Genomic DNA, 18,551 nt, shown 5'->3' on the forward strand with positions numbered 1-18,551 from the left:
CTTGCCTACTCTTTCAGCCTCCTCTCCAGGAGAAGCCCGGAGAGGAGACTGTCTGCTGCACTTTGGGGGCGGGGACTTATATCGATGTCATCAAGCCCCGCCCCAGTGCAGCAAATACCATGATATGTGGGTCTGAGATGAGGGCGGAGCTTAAATGATGCAATTTACATCATTTTAGCCCCACCTCTTCCTGAAAAGCTGCAAATCGCTGTACAAATAAAACCATGCACCTTTAAAAATGACTTTAGTTAAATAAAATCTTGTGACACCATGTTCTTACATCCATTTATTTGAAATGTGAAATAATAACTGCATAGGTGATTCACTACGTCAATGACGTTTATGGTTATGGCATCCATTGCTTACACATACACTGGCTGTGTTCTGCAAGTAAGGGGGTTTTATAGTTATACGTCTCTCTCATTCTCCCATGGAGGATGATTGATAAATAAGTCAGGCCTCCACCACTCCTCAAAAGGCGTTTCCTATCCAAAGATTCAGCCGCTGTCACTGAGGTGGTGCCGTAATTGTGCATATGGGTGCTTGCTGCAGCTTCTGCTGTTTCTACCTGCAGGAAAATTAATGCAATATTTTTCTATGGTGGCTTCTTTACATAAACCTGCATCTTTCCTTGTGATCCCTCCCTACCCAATGTACCCACTCATTGGGGCAGATGTATTAAGCCTGGCGAAGAGATAAACTGGAGATAAAGTGGAAGGAGATAACGCACCAACCAATCAGTGTGTTTGAAATATGACAGTTAGGAGTTTATTGGCTGGCACGTTATCTCCTTCCACTTTATCTCCAGTTTATCTCTTCTCCAGGCTTCATACATCTGCCCCATTGCTCCCTAGTACCACCGCAGTTGCTATCTACTCTCTCTACCCTCATCTGCTGCAAGTCACCTCATTTACAAAGCTGCTACCCACCTTTGGTCTGTCTCTACCCCAGTATTGTCCTAGCTGCTGCCTGCACTTACCCTCCCTACCCCCAGGCCTGCCTTTCTCCTTTCCCCCACATTGGCCGCAGCTGCTATCAACACTTACCCCCTCCCTTCCCCCAGTACAGCTTTCCCCTAACCCCCTTCTTGCCCCCAGTACTGCCCCAGCTGTTATATACTCTTGCTTCCTTCATAACCGCAGTAATGCTGCCCCTAATTGCCTCATTTCCCCAGCTGCATTATACTCTTGCTCCCTCCCTACCCCCCCCCCCGTACTTCCTACCCCTAACTCTCAGACCTTGCCTCCCAGTATTGGCCCTTATGCTTTATATAATACCTGTACAGATGTAGCGGCTGTCATCTTTGCAGGGGCTGGCAGTGGATTCACCTTCCCCTTACAACGGAGCTCCCCTGGGTCCCTGCCACCGGTCCCCATTGTGTTCCCCCACCTCCCCGCTATCCCCCCCCCCCCCAACCCTGCCCGTCTCCATGAAGCGGAGACGGGCAGGGTTCCCGTTCCTCGCTGTTGTGAAACTGGGACGCGTGTGGGTGTGTGGACGCTCGTGCGTCCCAGTCAGATGTAGCGTCCGCTCGCCAGTGGGGGTGGTCTTGAGAGCCCCAGTGCTGGATAAGCGGCGCTACATCTGTATCTCTGTGAGAAGGCAGATTCGGTAACAAGTCAGGGAACCCAGGGTGCACCACATTCACCTGGATCCATGTGTAGCAGCTGTAGCAGCTGTACCACAGCAGCTGTACAAATAGCATTAAAATATAGAGTATGATATATTCTACTTAATGAGCGCTATGACAATGCTTTGTAGTGTTCAGGATGTGTCATCACCTAAATACAGGCCCCTTTCTGGATACCTGGAGAAGTCCTCTAAGTGGTGCGCAGCTGCCCATGGTACTTCCTGCGTGAAAGGGAGCATTGAACAGGGGAAACATCGAGAACAGCAGCCGTGCAGGGGAGGAGAGGACCGTGGAGGATACCCAGCCTGATAGGAGCTATGGTAGAAGGAGTGGCCAACCTAGGACAAAATGACGGGTGGAGCCGTGGAGAAGACTGCTGCAAGAGTTGAGGAAGGAGGACACCAGAGAGAGCCCTGGGAACAGCAACACTTCGGATAGGTATGATACAGCTGCCCAGTGCAACTGGTGGTGAGCCCCCCTTACTAAGTTATTTAGGGGTAGACTGCCCTCCTGTGTGCTGCTTCCCCATAACCTCTCCCACTGCGTGCTAAGCTGGACCTGCTGAGTTGCAGAAGGAGTTTGCCTCAACTTTTCCCTCCAGGTGCCCTATTTATGTAGGTTGGTATATCGTTACGGTCATCACCCCTCTGCCTCATTGTACAGTTACAGCGTTTTGGTTTTCTCTGAAGCTAATTCATTGCATAGACTGCTCAATCTGGTGCACTACAAGTAATACATTAACCTGCGGGTGCTGAACTGTGTCTCTGACAATGGGCGCTGTTGGATAAACCGCTTCTCTCCCCCACATTGTCAGACTTCTAAGTGCCACCTCTATCAACTTGTAGTCATTGCAGATTGAAGGCCAACGTTTCAGATGCATTAATCTTTCATCAGGATAAGGAAAACATCCCACCTGTATAGATCACACCATGACACAGACGAAGTGAGGCAGTATGCTGCAACCAGCTTGTGGCCCAGGCGCCTGTCAGTGATGTCATAGGTTCGCACCTCATCAGGACGGAGCTCAGGACCACGGCGTTGTCATATTAGTGAGATCAAAACTAAGAACCGCACATAAAGCAAAGACAGGGTCAGTATAGAAGTGACACCACATTATTATACATAAAGTGATATCTCTGTGAGGGAAAAAGACAGAGATACACACACAGGAATAAGTATAAGCCAGCAGCGTCATAGGGTTATTCAGACATGATCACAAAGCTGCTTTTTTCTCAAATGGACAAAACCATGCTGCACTGCAGGTGGGGCAGATGTAACAAGTGCAGCGACAGTTAGCTGAAAGAGAGATTTGGGCGAGTTATGTTGTTACTGTGCAGGGTAAATACTGGCTACTTTTGCATATAGCCCATAAATGTTAGTCAACTTTATTTTTACAGAAGCCCAGAGAGGAGACGAAGAGGCAGCACGTCGGTGGCGGGGACAAGGTGACATCAACAAGCCCCGCCCCATGCTATACAAAGCCGCAATTCACGGCTCTTCAGGGAGGTGGCGGAGTTAAAAAGTGGAGAATTACTTAATTTGGTACTTGTGTAGTTTCACTGCGCCAGCATGGCACCATGCGTCTGAGTCCCCTTGCAGGGCTTGCTTCGCTCGCCCACGCTGCGGGCTCGGTGGCTCGCTACGCTCGCCACGCTATCTAGAATTAACTCTATGCCAACATGGATAGTGGGGGTATGAACTATCCATGTTGGCATGGAGTTAAGTTAGTTTATTTTAGATAGTTTGTGGCAAGCGTATATCCCGGAAGTAGCACGGCGCCATGCTGGCGCCGTGAAACTACACAAGTACCCTTATTTTTAGCTCCCTGCTCAAAGAGCCGTGAATTGCAGCATTTCCATCTATTACCCTGTGTCATGTCAGAATCACTTGCTGTTGAGTTATTCAGGCTACAGGAAAGAAACTACAGAGACTACAGTTCCCAGATGACCTTGCTGCTGATGTGTACAGAATAATGAAAACTACCGGCAGCAAGGGCTGCTGGGAGATGTAGTGTAATTAGTTTCTTTGCTGTAGTGCAGCGCAGATGCCAGCACCAGTAACGGTAGCTGCAGGGTAAAAACTGGCTACTTTTGGACGTAGCCCATAAATGTTAGTCAACTTTGTTTTTACAGAAGCCCAGAGAGGAGACGAAGAGGCAGATTTAACTCACAAAGGGCCTTATTCTAGTTCACTCTTTCTGACAAAATCCTTCTTAGATGGACAAAACCATGTGCACTGCAGGTGGGGCAGATGTAACTTGTGCAGAAAGAATTAGATTTGGGTGGGGTTTTACTTCAAAGTGAGATCTATATTGCAGTGTAAAAATAAAGCAGCCAGTATTTACCCTGCACAGAATCAAAATAACTTACCCAAATCTAATTCTCTCTGCACATTTTACATCTGCCCCCCTGCAGTGCACATGGTTTTGTCCAGCTAAGAAGGATTTTGTCAGAAAGAGTGAACTAGAATAAGGCCCAAAGTAACTCACCTTAACATTCAAATAATCACTTAAATAAATAATGGGGTTTATTTGAATGTTAACGTGAGTTAGTTTGTTGTAGTGAGTTCTTGGCCCCCAGTATTTGTATTTACTAGAGTGCGGTCACAGGCCACTGCACCCCAACCTGGGAAGTGGTTGCTGTTTGCACCTCATTTGTAGGAATGGCGAGTGTGTTGGTACTTCTGTATCTATATATTTGGGTTGATTTTTAATGAACCTCTGTTACTGTGATCATAGCTTTCTCATGCACCCTAGATAAGCTCATTTACCTGAAACCTGTGACAGCTGCCCCTTTAATACTAATTCAGGTGCTGTGTTTGGGATTGTCTCACCTTTAAAAGCCATAAGGACATGGCAGTTAAGCTTTAACCCAAGAAAATAACACATGTTCATTTTAGCTATGATGTGCAAACAGTTGCCAGGTTCCCATGAAAATCAGTTGCTAGTGTAGGACTTGCAGTGAAATGGGGTCCCTTGGCGATGGGCTGCAAGCTTAAATGCATTGATCAATTCATGAACTAAAACCCCATTATTTATTTAATTAATTATTTGAATGTCACACACAAACACACACACACTCTCTCTCTCTCTCTGCTACCAGCACCGGTGTCTGCAGTGCACTACAGGAAAGAAACTAAGGGGCAGATGTATGAACCAGCGTTAAGTGCAGAAATGCACTTAACGCTGGTTAACTGGGGGGGGATTACGATTTTCCTAATGTATTACTAGCGCACCTAACGTGTTACGCTCGGCGGGGCTGTCCCCTGCAATCCCCCTCAGTGTTTAGCGGCCAGGGCGATGTATTAACAGTCGCCCAGGCGTTAATTCGCCCCGGCCACTTCGCCAGCTCAGGGCTAGCGTTGTCCTGTCCCCCACTGCGGGGACAACGCTATCCCTGCTTCTGGCTCGGGCTGCACAGGAGATCTCGCGCTTTTTGCGAGATCTCGCGCATGCCCATTAGAGCTGGACAGGGGGGAAGCGCACTGAGCATGCGTGGGACGCCGGTGGAGCCGATAAGGAGTGCCGTTAACGCTGGGCATAACGGCTCTCCTTATCGGCTTGCAGGGGGTTAATACATTAGCAAATAACGAGTGCCTGCTTCCCTCGTTATGCAGGAGAAGCGGGACCCATTATTTGAGAAGCGCTAAGGGGGGGTTAGTACATCCGCCCCTAAATAGACTACAGTTCCCAGATGCCCTTGCTGCTGATGTATAGGATTTATTTTTACAGAAGCCCAGAGAGGAGACGAAAAGGCAGCACATCGGGGGCGGGGACAAGGTGACAACAACAAGCCCCGCCCCATGCTATACAAAGCCGCAATTCACGGCTCTTCAGGGAGGGGGCGGAGTTAAAAAGCTGAGAATTACTTCATTTTAGCTCCTTTCTCAAAGAGCCGTGAATTCCAGCATTTCCCTCTATTACCCTGTGTCATCTCAGAATCACTTGCTGTTGAGGTATGCAGGCTACAGGAAAGAAACTAAATAGACTACAGTTCTCAGATGCCCTTGCTGCTGATGTATACAGAATGTTGAAAACAGCAAGGGTTGCTGGGAGATGTAGTGTAATTAGTTTCTTTGCTGTAGTGCAGCGCAGATGCCAGCGCCAGTAACGGTAGCTAGCGCTGCTGTCCGGGAGGGCACAGGTTCCGCCTTTACGTTTCAGATATATTAATCTTTCATCAGAATAAGGAAAACATGAACCAACATCTCACCTGTATAGATCGCACCATGACGCAGACAAGAAGTGAGGCAGTATGCTGCAACCAGCTTCTGGGCCAGGCGCCTGTCAGTGACGTCATAGGTTCGCACCTCATCAGGACGGAGCTCAGGACCACGGCGTTGTCATATTAGTGAGATCAAAACTAAAATACACACAAATAGCAATAGAAATTATACCACATCATTATACATAAAAAGTGATATTATCTCTGTAAAAGAAAAGTTATGGCAAGCACGGAAAAACACACACATACTATATCTATATCCACATATACACACAGCAATAAGTATAAGCCAGCAGGGTCATAGGGTATTTAGAAATGTTTGAAAATCTGCTTTTTTGCTCAAATGTACAAATCCATGCTGCACTGCACGTGGGTCAGCTGTAAATGTAACGTGCAGAGAGAGTTAGATTTGGACGAGTTATTATGTTTCTGTGCAGGGTAAATACTGGCTACTTTTGCATGTAGTCCACAAATGTTAGACAATTTTACTTTAACACTGCAATTTAGATTTCAGTTTGAACATACCCCACCCAAATCTTATGGGGTATACACACGGGGCGATTTCAGCCCCATTTCTAAGTGATCTGATTAGATTGCTTAGAAATGAAGCACAAATCCCAGTGTGTGTATATATGCCCCATAGCCATGCGCGGCCAGATACTTTAAGCATGCTTGAGACATCTAGTCATCGCCTGTGTTCTTTCTATTGAGAACTTGGACATGATAGATCGCTCAGCACAAAGCTCATCTCGCTCTGTCAGAAAAAAAACCACCAAGAAAAACGTGTCTAACTTTCCCTGTGTCGACCATGTCGACCCTTTGCATGTGTCAACCTTACTGACTGCTTTCATTCTGCTTCTGAAGAAGCTGGAGGTTGATCCCAGGGAAACACGTTGCGCCCATTCTACATATCCTGCAATACTACCATTGAGGGTCAATATATGGTCTATATGGACATTACATTCTCCTAAATTAAGAAGTCTCCCCAAACTCCATCCGGAAGCCTATCCGAGGCAGTGACAGACTTGCACAGTGATCCAGGTTACCAATACCCACTCCAGAGGAATTGACAAAAATCTTATTCCATTCCGATCTATACAATTGAACTCTGCTCTTGGGACTTACTGGACACCTGGTATCCATCTGCTGCTATTTGGAGACAATACAGTCCAGACCACCATGCCTATATGGTAGTATGCTAGTTACTTTTTTCGTTGCTATCGTCATATAAGTGCACACGTACTATTTACATTTATGTGGAATTACATAGTTAATTTTATTATATAATTTTTTTTTTAAAAAACCACATTCCTATCATAGTATTTTTTTTCAACAGCTCGCGCTGTTATGTTTTATTTCTTGTCGACCTAGACCATATCATCATTTTATGTTTCGACCAAGTTCCCAGATGCCCTTGCTGCTGATGTATAAAGAATGCTGAAAGTGTAATTAGTTTCTTTGCTGTAGTGCAGCGCAGAAGCCAGCGCCAGTAACGTAGCTGCCACTGCTGTCCGGGAGGGCACAGGTTCCGCCTTTACGTTTTATATACATTAATCTTTCATCAGGATAAGGAAAACATGAACCAACATCTCACCTGTATAGATCACACCATGACGCAGACAAGAAGTGAGGCAGTATGCTGCAACCAGCTTCTGGGCCAGGCGCCCGTCAGTGATGTCATAGGTTCGCACCTCATCAGGACAGAGCTCAGGACCACGGCGTTGTCATATTAGTGAGATCAAAACTAAAAACCGCACATAAAGCAAAGACAGGGTCAGTATACAAGTGACACCACATCATTATACATAAAGTGATATCTCCGTGAGAGAAAAAGACAGAGATACACACACAGGAATAAGTATAAGCCAGCAGCGTCATAGGGGGATATTCAAACATGATCACAAAGCTGCTTTTTTCTTAAATGGACAAAACCATGCTGCACTGCAGGTGGGGAAGATGTAACAAGTGCAGCGAGAGTTAGCTGAAAGAGAGATTTGGGCGAGTTATGTTGTTACTGTGCAGGGTAAATACTGGCTACTTTTGCATGTAGCCCATAAATGTTAGTCAACTTTATTTTTACAGAAGCCCAGAGAGGAGACGAAGAGGCAGCACGTCGGGGGCGGGGACAAGGTGACATCAACAAGCCCCGCCCCATGCTATACAAAGCCGCAATTCACGGCTCTTCAGGGAGGGGGCGGAGTTAAAAAGCAGAGAATTACTTAATTTTAGCTCCCTTCTCATAGAGCCGTGAATTCCCGCATTTCCCTCTATTACCGTGTCATGTCAGAATCACTTGCTGTTGAGGTATGCAGGCTACAGGAAAGAAACTAAAAAGACTACAGATCCCAGATGCCCTTGCTGCTGATGTATACAGAATGCTCATAACTACCGGCAGCAAGGGCTGCTGGGAGCTGTAGTGTAATTCGTTTCTTTGCTGTAGTGCAGCGCAGATGCCAGCACCAATAACAGTAGCTAGCACTGCTGTCCGGGAGGGCACACAGGTTCCGCCTTTACGTTTCAGATACATTAATCTTTCATCAGGATAAGGAAAACATGAACAAACATCTCACCTGTATAGATCGCACCATGAAGCAGACAAAAGTGAGGCAGTATGCTGCAACCAGCTTCTGGGCCAGGCGCCCGTCAGTGACGTCATAGGTTCGCACCTCATCAGGACGGAGCTCAGGACCACGGCGTTGTCATATTAGTGAGATCAAAACTAAAAACCGCACATAAAACAAAGACAGGGTCAGTATAGAAGTGTCACCACATTATTATACATAAAGTGATATCTCTGTATATGTGTATATATATATATATATATATATATATATATGTAGCAGAAGGGCATGTCACTCCTCCGGGCTTGCAAAGAAGGGACACGACACACCTTTCTGTGTGTCGTGTCCCTTCTTTGCAAGCCCGGAGGAGTGACATGCCCTTCTGCTACAAATATATTGCCTCATTGTGCACCCCGGCGCCTTTATTTACATGGACCTGAGTGCCGGCCACTACTGGTAGATATATATATATATATATATATATATATATATATATATATAAATGAGAGAGAGACACACACACACTGGAAAAAGTATAAGCCAGCAGCGTCATAGGGGGTTATTCAGACATGATCACAAAGCTGCTTTTTTCCTAAATGAACAAAACAATGCTGCACTGCAGGTGGGGCAGATGTAACAAGTGCAGCGAGTTATTTGAGAGAGAGATTTGGGTGAGTTATGTTGTTACTGTGCAGGGTATATACTGGCTACTTTTGCATGTAGCCCATAAATGATAGGGGCATACACACGGAGCGATTTTGTGCTGTTTTCTAAGCAATCTGATTAGATTGCATAGAAAGTAAGCACAGATCTCTCTGTGTGTATGCCCCTGAGAGATGACGATGAGTTTGCTAACTAAGTCAGTGCATGCAGTCAAAATCTAGTCAAATTGCTTAGCAGGTGACGGCATATCCCGCTGTGCATACAGAATGAGTGATAGTGATCGAGATCTCTCATTCTGAACCACTACCCGGCCTTTTTTTTGCTTAAGCTAAATTGCTTAGCACAAATCTCTGCATGTGTATGTGCTCTCCATGGGAGATCTGGACACCAGGAAATCGGCCACTCTAAATAGATTAGCAAAAAAGCTTAGTACACATCTCTACGTGTGTATGCCCCTTTCGTTAACTTTTTTTTACAGAAGCCCAGAGAGGAGACGAAGAGGCAGCACATCAGGGGGCGGGGACGAGGTGACATCCACAAACCCTGCCCAATGCCATACAAAGCCACAATTCACGGCTCTTCAGGGAGGGGGCGGAGTTAAAATGACAAGAATTACCACATTTTAGTTCCCTCCCCAAAGAGCTGTGAATTCCCTCATACCTTTGACTGTCTGTAAATACCCAGTTTGTTGTATAACTGTCTCTTATTGTAAAGCACAACGGAATATGCTGCGCTATATAAGAAACTGTTAATAAATAAAATAAATAGTTCCAGCATTTCCCTCTATTACCCGGAGACATGTCGGAATGTTGAGGTATGTATAATTATATATACTTTAAATCACAATTTTTCTTGTTTTGTTCTTTGCTCATCTATGTACTGTCAGGCGCTGCAGAACCCTTGTGGCGCCAAATAAATAAACGATAATAATATAAATACATAGCTACTGGCACCAGTGTCTGCAGTACACTACAGGAAATAAACTACATAGACTACAGTTCCCAGATGCCCAGATGGGTTGCTGGGAGATGTAGTGTAATTAGTTTCTTTGCTGTAGTGCAGCGCAGATGCCAGCGCCAGTAACGGTAGCTGCTGCTGCTGTCCGGGAGGGCACAGGTTCCGCCTTTATGTTTCAGATACATTAATTAGTGTAATTCGTTTCTTTGCTGTAGTGCAGCGCAGATGCCAGCACCAATAACAGTAGCTAGCACTGCTGTCCGGGAGGGCACACAGGTTCCGCCTTTACGTTTCAGATACATTAATCTTTCATCAGGATAAGGAAAACATGAACAAACATCTCACCTGTATAGATCACACCATGACGCAGACAAGAAGTGAGGCAGTATGCTGCAACCAGCTTCTGGGCCAGGCGCCCGGCAGTGACGTCATAGGTTCGCACCTCATCAGGACGGAGCTCAGGACCACGGCGTTGTCATATTAGTGAGATCAAAACTAAAATACACACAAATAGCAAAGACAGGGTCAGTATAGAAATTATACCACATCATTATACATAAAAAGTGATATTATCTCTGTAAAATAAAAGTTATGGCAAGCACGGAAAAACACACACATACTATATCTATATACACACAGCAATACGTATAAGCCTGTTGTAAAGGCTTATACGTCTCTCTGCACAAGTAACATCTGCCCCACCTGCAGCGCACATGGTTTTGTACATCTAAAGCAGCCCATACACGCTGCGATGCGGGCTGTGCGCTCTGTGCTTTGAGGTGCGCGCTCCCACGGCACCTCATCGCACAGTACAAAAAGTATGAGCTTGCACATACTTTTTGTACTTTGTTTTCATCACAATGCATCGCATTGCATGCACAACGCATGCACAGGCAATGCAATGTGATCCGTGCTTGTTAAGCACGGAACGCACGCCCGTACCGGGGCGTGTATGGGCAGCATAAGAAGGATTTTGTCAGAAAGAGTGAACTAGAATAAGGCCCTGAGTGGGAGAGGAAGGATTTGATGACAGTCGGGATGACATAGAGGTTGTAGATCTTCACCTATTAGCTGTGCTAGTCTTGCCCAGATATCTGCGCTTACCCCAATGATCTAAAACAATATAATTCAGTGTCCTGGATTCGAATGGCCCATCACATGGTACAAATTGCTCACAATGAAATAAAACAAAACTTTAGAAATGAAACTTATCCCAGAAGAGCAGAAATGAAATAAAGATATAGCAAACTATCTGGCACATTGACCTGACAACGGGGTAGATAGAATTTGTCACCAAACATGATATAAAACAAGTTCAGGAGACAAAAGCAGAAAATAAATGGTAATAAGAACTGTACAAAGCAATAAAGATACATACATAGGCCTGTTAGATAGGACAACTCTGTTCCCACGGGCAAAAGCTGATCATGGTGAGAATTTGTCCAGAAGATACGAGTATCAATAATGATGAGGCCACTTTGAATGGTTGACCCACTGCAAGTTTGGTACGGTCTTACAATGATGGAGCAGAGGATGGTACTGTAGTCTGGTTACAAGGACCACTGTGAGCATATAAATGAAAATCCAGGGATGGTATCTTCTGGAGAGATGTTATGTCCTGGGGGATCCAGAAAAGAATGGGCAGGAGGCTGGTCTTCGTAGCTGGACTGCTGCATTATCTGTGGCTTGAATGGTGGGCAGATTGTTTGGTTTTCTACCTGCTCCCAAGAAATGCCGGCATAAAATGGGTGTTGGCGTATGTTTCCAATCCACCCGAAGCGAGTGACCCAATCCTTGTTGAACAATTCGCGCAAGATGTGTATCGCATTAGTGCCCAACTTTTTTGGATACTTGGGTTCATTTCTCAATATCGATGTTATTATGGCTTTTACGGTTTTCCCACTGAATGGAAACTTGCCTGTTAATAGTCGGTAAAGCATGACTCCGAAAGCCCACCAGTCTGCCGAAATGCCATGTGGTTTTTTGGCCACTATCTCTGGTGCTATGTAGTGCAGCGTTCCTGCACCTTCAAGTATTGTCTTTTCAGAGAACATATCTTCTACTGCCAGACCAAAATCACAGATTCTGATGTGCCCCCTTCTGTCAATGATGATGTTGTCCAACTTCAGGTCTCGGTGGAATATTCCCAGCCCATGTAAGAATTGCATCCCACACACAATCTCAGCAGTAGAGAGTAAAGTAGTGGTATGGTCCAGGGAGCCCTTACGGTCTATTTGCTCTGCTAGAGTCCCGCCACTTAGGTGTTCCATGACTAGAAAAGCATATTTGCTGTTCTGGAACGCTGCATAGCAGTCACATAGGTAGGGTTTGCCAGAAACTGCCTGCAGTATGCGTCTCTCACTGAGTATGCTTTCGTTTTTTTTCTTGAGAATAATTTTTACCGCTACTGGGGTGTTGCTGCGTGGTGGGGTGGCCAGCATCACCCTCCCGAAAGCACCTTTGCCGATGACTTGGTGGTAGTGGTACTGAGATGCAACCAATGGAAGATTCCTTCCCAGAAGTTTGGCTATTATATTCTCAAGCTTAGCTTTTTTTATGGATCCCTCCAGGTTATTGTCCCTCTCTAGACATCTTTTGCCTAGAGGTTTTGCTTCAGGCCTGTCCATGTGGGAGCTGCCCTTGCTGGGTGTCTCACCAGGGTTTGTCCCCTTCTGAAGACATTGGGCTATGTTATCAGCCTTTGTCTTCCTGCAAATCTTTTTTGTTGGATTTCCATCATCACATTCATCTCTGCTCCTCTTTGCGCCTCCTCTGAGCCCATCATCACATCCAATTCTGCTCCTCTTTGCGCCTCCTCTGAGCCCATCATCACATCCAATTCTGCTCCTCTTTACACCTCCTCTGCCTCCATCATGACTTTGCCATTTTTTAGGAAGGCTATCACACCTCCTGTCTCCTCCAGGGGGTAGCGCTGTGATGCTCTTAGATGTTCTGTCACCAATTCTACCCTTTGCCATTTTGATTCTCCAAGCTACAGCAATGTGTGCTCAAAGTTCAGTATCCACAACAGGAATGAGCCAATGTCCACTACTATGTCACTGCTATGTCAGTGATGTCACAAAGGAGCACTACTGGCTGAAAAATGACAGTTGGGAGATGATTGGCTGCAGCACAGTTTATCTTAAGGTGCCCATACACTAGTAAGATTTATCTTCAGATCTGGCTGGTTGTAACAAAAAGATGGATATGGATGAGTGACAGTTTGTCAGTTTTCCAGCATTTCCAAGCAAATGGTCAACTGTCATTTGCTCTCATCCATAACCATGTTTTTGTTACAACCAGACAGATCTGCAGATACATCTGCGTGTGTATGGCTACCTTTACACATTGAGTGCTGCTAAATGGGCCCTGTAATAGGTTATGTAAAGTAGTTCCCCATATTTTACTGTAGATATTTTATCGATTCTGCGATAGATACAAATTACTGTTAGAGATAAGAATGTATAACAATCATCCATTCCCTTTTCCAAGCAATACAAACATAAAGAAACAAAAATAAATTATATATATATATATATATATATATATATATATATATATATATGTGTGTGTAAAAAAAAGATATTTATAATTGACATAAAGTTAGGTGAACCAAGGAATAAAGGTACAAGAGGGAAATAAACACAGTATTCCTTTACGGGGAACTCACTGGATTGATTGGAACTACGTAACTGTACATCAATTTTTGGTATTAGAGGTCTAGAAAAACAAGCAAAAACATAACTTTTATTAATCCATCATAAAATAACATTAAATCCATCAAAGTATTGTGATAAAGTGAAAATAAAGAAATGTGTGAATAAACAATAATACTATATTACAGGTTGAGTATCCCTTATCCAAATATGCCAGGATGCCAATTTTTTTTTTTAAGCTATAACTGACACTACTGGGGACATGATATGTAGCTGGCACTACTGGGGACATGATATGCGATTAGCACTACTGGTGACATGATATGTAACTGGCACCACTGATGACATATGTAACTGGCACTACTGGGGACATGATATGTAACTGGTATTACTGGGGACATCTGTAATACACTACTGGGGACAATATGTAACTGGCCCTACTGATGACATATGTAACTGGCACTACTGGGGACATGATATGTAACTGGTATTACTGGGGACATCTGTAAGCACTACTGGAGACAATATGTAACTGGCACTACTGGGGACATGATATGTAACTGGCACTACTGGGGACATATGTAACTGGCAATACTGGGAACAAGATATGTAACTGGTACTACTGGGGACATCTGTAATGCACTACTGGGGACAATATGTAACTGGCACTACTAGGGACATGATACGTAACTGGTACTAAATATGTGCAAGAAAATGATTGCTTGAATTCAGTACCTGAGATTGTGACACAAACTTTTTCATGTTTTAAAACCTTGTTTTATTCACAAATAAAATATTATTGAGTGCATGTCATGTGTTTTATGTGTTTGTACAACATAAATGCAAGATACCTCATTCAAATATAAAAATATTCTGAAATACGATAATACGATATCCAAAATGCAGATGTATTGAACCCTGAATAACTAAGGCATATTCCAGTTCTCATCATGGCAACTGGAACAACCATGACCTCAACCTAAACTATGAGCTGTATACAACACCTTGGCACAAACTGCACTCTCATGGGCCTACAAACATAACAACACCTAATAGCGAGCCACATCAACGCAGCCCGAGGAGGTTGGAATGCGCCAATGCAAAAATCACTGAATCACTCAAAGTAGGAACAAGAGACTAAAAACCCAACGTGCAAGCATCAATCATAAAAAAACTCCTTCTCCAAACAAAAACCGAGAAACCGCAAGGGATCAGGGCACATCGGGAGAAACTTAATGTTGAGCATAGCCAATGAGAGCCTTGCTTCCTGAGTCCCTAACCCACTACAAGGCCCCGTCAAAAGAATGAATAGCGAAACCGACAAATCCCAATGTACCTGAACCTCCTCTGGGCACCACCCTAAAGGGGGAATGCACAGATCGGCCAACAGAAGGGGAAGGGAAAGAGGCAAACTTGGGTTTTAAACTTATGGCGACTCAACATTTTGCCTGACCACCTGGGGGAAGTCCTGAGCCGATTTCAAAGCCACCGTCGCGGAAACGCACACTGAATCAGAAATAGGCAAATCGAAACAAAAACAGAAACCATCTAACAAGAACTGAGACACTGCTCTGTCAGGGTACAAAGCTGTCCACGCAACTAACACACAAACCTTAATGGAAGAAAAGGCCCAACTCACCACTTATGGACACCGCGGCTGCATCTAAGGGTCTACCTCTCACAACAGAAGTGCAGTCTATGGTTGGGTGACCAGCCCTATAAACCTATAAAATAAGTAGGGCTGCCATCTTGTTAATGACGGAACTACACATCATACATGTGCTAAGCATAACCCTTGGGTTCAAAGCACATCCAGTGCACCATGCATAAGTACTCAACAACATGATACACAATGGCGGATCAACTGCAGCAGAAGCCACGCCCCTACCGCCCTGTCCACCCTATGCAAGCTGTGCGCAATAAGTCTAGCCAACATACGTGGGCAGCCGGAAGATCCTGAAGAATTACTATCAGAAAAAGACAATGGAAGACAAACTTTAAGAAGCAAAATATCACCAGATCCAGAAGGTCCCGGAACCTCTTCACCAGCAGCGGCCACCGCAGAAACCTCTTCCTCTGCGACACCGGATATGCCAGTCTTGGCCTTTCCCAACAGCCAAATCCTACATGGCTTCCACTGCACCCCAGTGCTACAGCAAAATGCACAACAACTGAATTTTTTACAAATACAGCAGGTGACACTACTCAGTCCCACAGTGCTTGCAAGGGGTTGGGAGGGGGGGGGGGGGGGGGCAAGACTCAACAGGCTATAGGATGACATTGTGGGCGTGAGGGAAACCCTGTAGGATTGTCCACCTGAAACTCTATATATGCCAGTGACCAGGGAGGCTGAACACATAACCATGGGCCATAGGCTAATACGCGCAAGCATAAGGGGACTGCCAGTATGGAATCTGCTGGATCTGGTCGGGAGGAACTCAATAAGTAGACAAGGGTAACGAGCTGTGCGGCAAGTTAAAGGACCATGTGGGTTGGACCCTTTGCCTATCAGGAGTGAACCATGGCAAGTACAGGGGAAAAACAAGTACATGGAAACTGGCAAAGCTGGCTAATGAGCAATACCAGTAACTGGGAAATGTTGAAGACCTGACCAAGCTCTCATCAGGGAATTGGCTGCCACTGACACCTGGTGGGGCCACAAGTGATGGCCTACCTGGAGAGGCAAGCCTGTACAGATAATGGAGGAGATGCTCTAAGCTTTTGCTGGTGATAACCTGTAGAAGCCTATGGGCTTCTTTCCACAGTGCTGAGTGTGGCATCAGTCACGGATCCCTCCCAGCATGCCCCGCGGCCGGCGCCATCATGTGCAGAGGGACTGAAGTATAGGGACTGCGCCGCATCGCAAAGGACAGTTCTTATCGCACAAGATGTCCTTTGCTTTACTAATCGCATTAGAGCATCCCACCCAATACTAGGTATGGCCATCGATGGTTTATAGCCGATGTAAATTAGTTTTGTCATCGATGGGGAGAACCAGATAGTTTCCATCTATCGACGTCCAGCATAAACAGTTTTCTTTTTCCCTCAGAGGCCCGGGGGACGGAGCATAGCTCCACCCCTGACACCTGTGAAGCCATGTCTCAAGTTTTGATTGGCCTACAGGAAAATCAGTCAAAAAATCCATTACATATTTTAACATCCATTACATATTTTAACACTATTGATGTGCAGTTTCACTATTGGCCATGGCAACGATGGCCATCCCTACCTGCAAAACCCCGGGCTGGCCAGTATGTAGAACCCCAACTCCACCGAAAACAGTTCCTACAGGAGGCAGAGAAATCTGGGAAACAGTGACTGCACATAAAATGGCCCCCGCGGCAATTTGAAAGGGATGGGGGCACAGCTGCAGGAGCGGCACTGAGGGACCCAGACACATCCCCAGAGAGCCCCGCCGTCCGGCAAAACAACCAAGGCTGCCATCAAGATGCGCTATCACCAGGTCTCCAAGCCCCTCCCCCCGTCCCGGAAAAACAACCCGCAAATGGGAAGACCAGAGGACGGGGTCGCGTCACCGCGCGGAGGGATGCCGGGAGAACATGCAGGCCGCCCCGCCTCCTCGTAGACAGTGCACGCCGGCGCGCAGGATGAGGGCCGAGGCGTCGCACCACGCTGCAGAAAGTGGATGGGACCGGACGCATCAGCCAGGTGGCTGGGTGGGGGAGCAGACCTACGGGGACGGGGCACACTGAGAGAGCGAGAGAGGGGCAGGAGGAGGGAAGAGAATGGAATAACAAAAGTAAGTATGCAGGAGGACCCCGTGGTACTTAGGTTCCAAAGGCAAGAGGAAGAAATACCACATGACCTGTCCTTATAGATCATACTTGATGGCTGTGCCTACTTCACCCCTCATAGGAAGGTAACAAAACACAAAGGGGGCGATTCTCTAAGACAGAAATGCGGTAAAAACCCCGTTATCTGTTTTTTTTTACTGTATTTCTGTATGCTCTAACCCCCCTCCACAGTGGCAGCGCTGCGGAGGGAATCGCCAGCAAAAGCTGGCGATTCCCTGAAGAAGCCTATGGGCTTCTTACCGCAGCGCTGTTTGAGGGATCCCTCCCAGCATGCCCTGCGGCCGGCGCGTCACTCGGCGCGTCACTCTGCGCATGCGCAGATGGACTCCCGGGTCACAGACCCTGAAGTCCAGTGCCGGCGCCGCATCGCAAGGGACAGCTCTTATCGCAAGAGCTGTCCCTTGCGTTAATAACCGCATATGTTAGAACATAATGCAGTTATTAATAATGCGGTGGCCGGCGAAGGGGGGGCGAACAGGACTGCGGATGTTACAACATCCCGCCCAAATCCTCTTAAAATCTAAGCTAGCAGTGCCACTACTTTCAAGAAAGTTTCACAAAAAAGGGTTGGGATCATTGGGTTGACCAAAGGAAGGTCGACATCCACAGCCTTTGGTTGACACAAGCATTACGTCGCCATGGGTGAGGCCGACGATGAAAAGGTGAATATGTTTTTTTTTTAGTTTATTTGGTACTTCCTCATCTTTGCGGCCAACGCTTATGCAAGTTACATTAGCCTCTTTCAGAATAGCATCATCGTCCCCTCGGGCTCGCTTCGCATGACACACTTCAGGCTCGGTGGCTCGCTCCGCTTTGCTTGCCACAACTTTACTAAAGGTAATAGATGGTGGCGTGGACACAGGAGGGTGGCGTGGACCCAAGGGTGGTGATGTGGGCCCAGGATTATGGTGCGCAAAGATTCCTACGTAAGTTCTGTAGCGTAAGCGGTGGCCGCAAAGATGAGGAAGTACCGTTTATTTTTGTGCCGAACATGGGCACAGTATTGGTGCACCGCGTCCACTCGCCATGCTTCGGGCACTGTGTCT

General features: G+C 46.1%; 2 long non-coding RNA genes across 6 annotated transcripts in view; one reads left to right on the top strand and one right to left on the bottom strand.

The window, feature by feature from the left end:
• Nucleotides 1-303: 303 nt before the first annotated feature.
• On the bottom strand, nt 304-17,230 carry LOC146036548 (uncharacterized). Of its 3 annotated transcripts, none has more exons than XR_014460842.1 (8): nt 15,707-15,771; nt 13,705-13,754; nt 10,380-10,529; nt 8,424-8,572; nt 7,448-7,597; nt 5,842-5,991; nt 2,544-2,691; nt 304-568 (listed from the first exon to the last, which is right to left on the bottom strand). It is a non-coding gene; the product is annotated as an uncharacterized LOC146036548 (long non-coding RNA). The 3 variants fall into 3 exon arrangements; XR_014460844.1 differs by having other exon boundaries at nt 2,373-2,691; XR_014460843.1 differs by lacking the exons at nt 13,705-13,754; nt 15,707-15,771 and adding an exon at nt 16,920-17,230.
• The window catches only part of LOC146036547 (uncharacterized), a 109,657-nt gene continuing 108,080 nt past the window's right edge, over nt 16,975-18,551 (top strand). The window contains exon 1 of one of the 3 annotated variants that reach the window (XR_014460840.1): nt 16,975-17,450. This is a non-coding gene — a long non-coding RNA (uncharacterized LOC146036547). The remainder of the gene's footprint in view (nt 17,451-18,551) is intronic. The other 2 variants (XR_014460838.1, XR_014460839.1) reach the window with 2 other exon arrangements.

This window comes from Crinia signifera, chromosome 9 (assembly GCF_055691185.1).
Source record: "Crinia signifera chromosome 9, ASM5569118v1, whole genome shotgun sequence".
NCBI classification, from domain to species: domain Eukaryota; kingdom Metazoa; phylum Chordata; class Amphibia; order Anura; family Myobatrachidae; genus Crinia; species Crinia signifera.